The following is a 7,190-nucleotide window of genomic DNA, read 5'->3' as shown; positions in this document are numbered from 1 at the left end:
ATGTGAAAATTTGCTCACTTATCTCAGAAAGATCCAAATCAAGTACAGGGGCCAATAAGTTGCATTTTGTGTCTGTGTTTGTGTGTGTGTGTAAATATTGAATATAAAGTCAAAGGATCTGTATTCAAATTCCAGTTCTTCCAGTTGTCATTGGCAAGTAATATAAAAACTCCCTGGGTCTCAACTTTCTCATCTGTAAAATAAATGCATGGGACCTGTTTTGGGCTCATAAAGCTAGAGCTGGAGGGAACTTTATGAATCATCTAGGTGCTTAGTGGTCATCAGGGTTTAAATGGTATGGCCTCCATCTCCATAGAAAGATGCAACCCAAGATCCAAATCAATGATTTTTTTAATCTTATTAAGTTGATTAGTCCATCCATTTGGACCTTTCTAAGGATGAATGATTATGTTTGAGTATTTGACAGATAATGTCTTCGGCTCAAATAATAGAGCAAACCAAAATTCTTTCTCTGACCAGGATTGTCAGGCATCTGCATCAGTGTCTCTGAGAAATCCAGGAGTTTTAAGTCATAAGAATGGTATCATGGGACATATTAATTGACACATTGCATATAACAACCCTTTAAAAGGGCAGCAAATAGATCAAATCAAAGACATTCATGTGATTTTTAGAGAAACTATCCCTTTTTCATTTTATTCAGTTTTTTTCAGTCATAACTGTCTTTTTAAATGACCTCATATGGGTAAAGATACTAAAGCACTTTTCCATTTCCTTCTCCAGCTCATTTTAAAGATGAGGAAACTGAGGCAAACAGGATTAAATGACAAGTTCAGGCCATACAAATAGTAAGATTCCATCCCATTTATTTTTAAAATCTAATAATATTCAAAAAAGGTAAGACTAAAGAAGATACAGCCCATTATTTGATTTTAAAAATAAAAATCCTGTTCTGTTTGCACTCTGTCTCCCTATTGCTTCACAAGAAAATAGAGAAACTTACAAAAAGCAGCAGTCCTTTAGGAAATCACAGCAACAGTCAAACTCTGTATATTTTCTCAGAACTAGCCCTGGGTACATCTCCTGAAAAATAAAAACAAAAAATAAATGAGTTTGAAGACTTTACAATAACCTACTAATTCAATGAAGTAGAGATCTACCCAAATCAGAAAGATCTAACTTCCCATCCTATTTCTAACCAATATTGGTCAGACCAATGTAAATAAAACCAAGTCAACCTTTCAGTCCTCTAGTGAACTTGTTAATGCAATAAATGGCAGAGAATTTGGTGACCTAGGACAATAGAGAAAGTTCTTTATTGGTACATCCTTATACCAAGGAAATCTCAGGACCATTCTCTATTCCCTATCAATATCAATTCAAAGATTAGATGATGATAGTTTTTATGTTTTTGTCAGCAATAATGCAAATATCTAATCAAGACATAAAAATAAAAACCAGTGAATTAAATACTAGAATTACAATATCAGATAATGTTAAAGATAGAACTGACCCAGAAGATCATATAGGCTAGTATCCTTATATTGGAGGTACAGAAATAGGGATGAATATGAATAAGAACTTTCACCGGTCCTTAAATAATATTTCAGCTCAGTATGGAATGGCCTAAAGAACACAGGTAGGATAACCCAAAACTTCAGGCTGATGTAATTATATGAAGGCACAGTTTAAAAAGGGCAGGATGGTCTGACATTATATGGATAAAGATAGAATGAGTGGAGTGGATGTAGAATTAGATTATCTATATTATAGCTGTGGGGAACATGACATGTGAGTCTGTACTTAATTTTAATTTTAATAATAATAATAATGCTAATAGAGTCAGTCAATAAGTATTATTAAGTGATTACATTGTGCTGGCATGGTGCTAGGTGCTGGTAATACAAAGACTGGCAAAATCCAGTACCTACCCTTGAAGAGGTCACATTATTTCTTTAAAATTTATTCATTTATTTACTTTTATTTTCATCTATATGTACATGTATGTTTTTAATTTACAAAATTTTTTTCCACCCAGGTTAGCATTCTACATACAAATTTTGATAAACATGTTTACCTACTAGTTATTTTTGGTATGAGGATTTAGGATTAAAGGAAAGAGATACATATGAGATAATTTTTATAAAGTGTTCATCAGATTTTTTTTTAGGTTTTTGCAAGGCATATGGAGTTAGGTGGCTTGCCCAAGGCCACACAGGTCATTATTATGTGTCTGAGATCGGATTTGAACTCAGGTACTCCTGACTCCAGGGCCGGTGCTCTATCCACTGAACCACTTAACTGCCCCCAGATTTTTTTTGAGTTGTACAATCCCCACCCCCGATTCTTGCTTCCATTCCCTCCCCCATACCCCTCCATGTTCATCAGATTCTGAAGGTTATTTTTTTTGTCTTTTGTTTTGTTTTGTTTTTCTTCCTCTGGATGGGGATAACATTGTCCATAGCCGGTCTAATACAGCTGTCCTAGCTCTTCAAGGTTTGCAAAAGCCTTGAAAAATAGCATCTCATTCAATCCTCAAAGCAATCTTAGAAGGTACTATTATCATCCTTATTCTGAGGATGAGGAATCGAGATAGATGGAGATTAAGTGACTTGCCAAGGGACTCACAACTAGTAAGAGAGTATGAGGTGATATTTGAATTTAGGCCTTTCTGACTTCAGGTTTGAGTGCTTTATTAATTTTACCACCTGATTGCATCGTTAGCTGAGCCTACCACCCAGCAGCCTTCCTTAACTTTATATCCCACCAAAGGGAAATCCTCAAATTACCTATATATCAACAATGTACCTTTTTATCTGAAAGCTCTTCTGTTCATTAATTGTATGACCTCAGCCAACATCACTTCCTCATTTGTAATTATGAGAAAGGCTAACCTTTTACCTCTAAATCTCTAAGTCTATGATTTTGTGATCCTCCTCATTTCAAGATTCTGGGAAAAAAAAAGTTATATAGGTTAGAAACACGGAATTATCCTTTTTTCTTATTTAAAATGGTTAATAAAATCAAAAGCCAGCCCTATGAACTGTCATCAATAGTTGTATACCTTTCCCTAATTTTTTCACACAGAGATCGATGACAAGATGCTCTTTTAATGAAGCTGACTCCCAAGGACAATATTGATCGTTCCTCAAAATGGGGCTCTGCAGAATAAATATTATTCTAATGGTCTAGGGAAACTGATATTTAGCTTTTTCTCCAGGGTCGATGGAAAGTAGAAAAGATTTCAACTTGTATTAAGATCCAAAGTGAGAATTGTGAAGCAATTATTTATAATCCAAATGGCTACAGAATTAATAGATTAGCTAATAGAAGTTGTGAGCTTGCCTCTTCATTACAGGTGGCACATCTTTGAGCTCTCTGGTGCTATTGACACTGGAAGCCCATGATAACCAAGTAGAAGAAGGAAAACAAAATTAATATTACAAAAAAATGGACTCACAGGATATTGAGTTGGGATAGACCAAAGAGTTTATCTAGATTTTACTAACAGAGTGTAAACTCCTTGAAGACAAAGTTTATTTATGTTTTTGACCTTATATCCCCAACCCACAATGTATGCTTAATAATCCTTATTAAATAAGTGAATGATTTAAAGAAAACCCCACTCATTTTAAAACAAGGCTATTTTGAGTGAGAGAGTTGACTTGCTGACAGTCACATGGGTAATAAGTGGCAAAGCTGTGATTTGTATCCAGTTCCCTTGACTTCAAATTCAAATTTCTTTCTACCCCCACAACAATTTCACTAAAGTCAAATTTCAAAGAAAAACAATATTATATTCAATATTAGAGACTTCAGGTTTTTTTTCCTAGTACATTTTTTGGTGCAAATAAAATATATTAGCTTCTTTCATTCCATTGAGTTAAAAATAGTTCTAAAAACTATATTTGTGTGCTGCTGTATGGAGAGAGTAGTAGAATACATTGGAAAGAATGGTGCCTCTAGATGGGCAATTAGATGGCACAGTGAATAGAGAACTGACCCTGCAGTCAGGAGGACCTGAGTTCAATCCAGCCTCAGATAATTAAAAAATTACCTAGCTGTGTGACCTTGGGCAGGTCACTTAACCCCACTGCCTTGCCAAAAAAAAGAATTCCTCTAGAGTTGGAGAACTTGGCTTTAAATTCTGTTTGATCTTAGTTAAGTTACTGAATCTTCCTGAATCTTGTTTCCTTATCTATAAAACGAATGAGTTGGAATAAAGGATGTGAATGCATCTAAATTAATTTGCACAAAACAATAGACTAAGAGTTTTATGAGTAAATTGTAAGTAAAATAATTGTGAAAGGTTCCATGAAAAAGAAATATAACTTATTTGATTTACATAATAAAAATAAATTCTTTCAACTATCTCCCTGAAGCAATAGGCAGTGCCAATGTTACTTCTTAGTCTGCCTAACTCAAGTCTTGTCTAGTTCCAAGGTAAATAAAACTGCACATCTTAAAAAATACTTCATTATTTACCTTTTTTTTAATCTATAAAGATTATAACTTGAATAAAAAGGTTAAAAAATGAAAATCCCTTTCAAGCAAGAGTTTGCAAACATTCAGAAATATGAAGTCAAACGATAGCAAAAAGATCACTGCATGAGAGATGTTATTGTCCATTCTTTGTTTTCAAAGGACCAATGAAAGCACCAGCAAAGTCATCAGTCTCATTCTCTCCTCTAGAGTTCATTAGAGTCTAATGGTAAAACAAAAATCAGGACAACTCCTGTCGATGCCTGCCGATCTGAAGCAGGGGAAGGAAGAACATAGAACTGGAGACAGAAAACCTGAGAGTGTCCCCTGACTATGTGACCTTGGCAGATTTAGTTAACCTCAGAAGCTTAATTTATTTATTGGGGAAAAATAATATTTCCCCCAAAATAAGCCCTAGCATGATTTTTTTCTAGTATTCTCATAATATAAGCCTTATCTCAAAAATAAGCCCCAGTTAAGATAGTAAGCCAGATGTCCATGTTTAGTATGTCTGTTGCAACACACAGAAATGTATTGCATCATTAAATGTTAATATAAAATTAAATATAAATAATATTATTGACATTAATACTTAAAATAGATTTCTGTACATGAATAAGTGCATTGTGGTATATTGGAAAAAAATCATTCCCTTAAAATTAGTCTTTTTGGAGCAAAAAATGAATTTAAGATCAGTCTTATTTTTGGGGAAATGCAGTATTTGAACTCAATGTCTACTGGGGCACCTTCTTTCTCTAAAGCAAGGACGCTCATTGATTCTAGGAATAAAGATGGGAAGAAAAAGAGATTGTTAAATTTTAGCAATCAGGATTTGGGGTGCCAGATTTCAAGTAAGGGGCATGTTAAGGGCATTCAGCCTGAAGTTTGCCAGATAAGTTACCATTGTTAGTCTTAAGTAAACATACTGTTTCCTCTCTATAAATTATAATTTATAATTTATATATTATAATAATAATAACTTTCATTGATAAAGCACTAGAAGGCCTGCAAGATTTTCTTACATGAAATTTGTTGGGGGGGATATAGTGCCAGCAGTGTCAACTGAATTTTATAGATGAGAAAACAGTTTCTAAAACATGAAAGGACTTGCTAAAGATCACCCAGGTAGTGATTCTCTGATCCAGGATTTAAACCTTAGTCTCCTGACTCTAGCCCATATGCCACATGGCCTAGCACTTGTTTCATTTGGAATTAGATACAAAGATCCATCATTAGGGTAAAAAAAATTAATTTAGAAAAATCAGACAATTGTTTTGAATGCAATTATCCACCATCACGCCATGTGGTAATGAATAAGTTACTTAGGAGAGAGCAGAAATTGATGGCAGGGAAATGTTTTTGAGAAGCTATTAAAGTAATCCACTGAGATGGTACAAGATCACAAGACCAGTCCAGGTTGAGAACAGTGAGAATGGAGGAGAAGTTGCATTTGAAATATATTTCTAAGAATGAATGACTAACATTCAATAAATAATTAGGTATTTGAAGCTCTGGAGGAACAGCCAAAGCTCAGGCTCTAAAAATAGAAGAGAGAATTTAATAAAGAAATTAAATAGGGATTAATAAAAAGATAATTTTTATTTGTATTTAGTATGAACATATGGAAAATATCATGTGAGAATGTTTTGAGGAAAAGTAGAAATATGAGAGGAGTACAAGGAGTGAGAAGAACCTCAGGGGCTCTTTCATTGAACCCATTAATTTTACCAAAGAGGAAACTAAAATTCAGGAAAATTAAATAACTTAGCTAAGGTCATGCAGAATTTACATGAGTTTCTCCAACTCTAGAGGTATGATCTTTCCAATGTACCATATTCTACTCTTTCCGTAATACAGAACAAAAACAGAGATATAAATTTGGGAACAATAAGAATAGAAGCAGTAGCTGAAGTCATGTCAGTAAAGCTGAACAATAAGGGGCAAATAAAGATATACTCACTGTATGCCAAAAAAATGCAATCAAAAAGTTACTGTGGTATTTTGTGTTTCTACTATGTTTACACTTTTCAACGTGAAACTGTGGTGATTTGGAACAGACAAGTATGAGTGGAAACATAAATAAGGCAATGAAGGAAATAGAGAATGACCCAAATACTGCTGCTTATTCTTAGTTCTCAAAGGAGGCCCAATGATATCAGGAAAGTGATGTTGCATCTTTGCAACTGAATTGGATTAAAGTGAAGCAGGACGGTGCAAAGATCCCAGCCTTCCTCTCTCCAGGGCAATCTGGGTCCAGTGGCAAGACATAGTTCAGGATAATTGGAAATGACCCCGGATGCAGTGATAGACCATGACCGTTTTAAGCTAAGGTCTTTCCCAGGTCTCACATTTGCCTGAGGGTACATTCATTAAGTTAAGTAAGAAATGAGACAAAAGAAGACTTTTTTTTGATTATGCAAATAAAAAAATAAATCTGGGAGGGGAAGACTCTCAGGGTTTCTGACCAGAAAAGAAACATTTGCTATTTAAACTCACTCTGAGTCATGAGTAAGAAAATAACAACCAACAGAGATTTGAGCTGTAGTTTATTATTGATCAGTCAGTAAATAGTAACTACCCCACTGGGGACCCAACTGGCAAGTTCCAGTTGGGCAATACTGCTCCTTTGCTCACTCGCTCTTTCCTTCCTTCCTTCCTTCCTTCCTTCCTTCCTTCCTTCCTTCTTTCCTTCCTTCCTTTGTTCATTTTTTTCCTTCTTCTTTCTCTTTCCCCTCCCTCTATCCTCA

General features: G+C 34.7%; 1 protein-coding gene across 1 annotated transcript in view; it reads right to left on the bottom strand.

The window, feature by feature from the left end:
- MARCHF1 (membrane associated ring-CH-type finger 1) overlaps positions 1-1,019 on the bottom strand; it is a 663,738-nt gene extending 662,719 nt beyond the window's left edge. The window contains exon 1 of the mRNA XM_074229019.1: positions 965-1,019. The gene's annotated coding sequence lies outside the window, so the exon portion shown is untranslated. The remainder of the gene's footprint in view (positions 1-964) is intronic.
- Between the last annotated feature and the right edge of the window lie 6,171 nt (positions 1,020-7,190).

Source organism: Macrotis lagotis, chromosome 3 (assembly GCF_037893015.1).
Source record: "Macrotis lagotis isolate mMagLag1 chromosome 3, bilby.v1.9.chrom.fasta, whole genome shotgun sequence".
NCBI lineage: Eukaryota > Metazoa > Chordata > Mammalia > Peramelemorphia > Peramelidae > Macrotis > Macrotis lagotis.
Note: the sequence above shows the minus strand (reverse complement) of the source record. Positions and strands in the feature narration are given on the sequence as shown.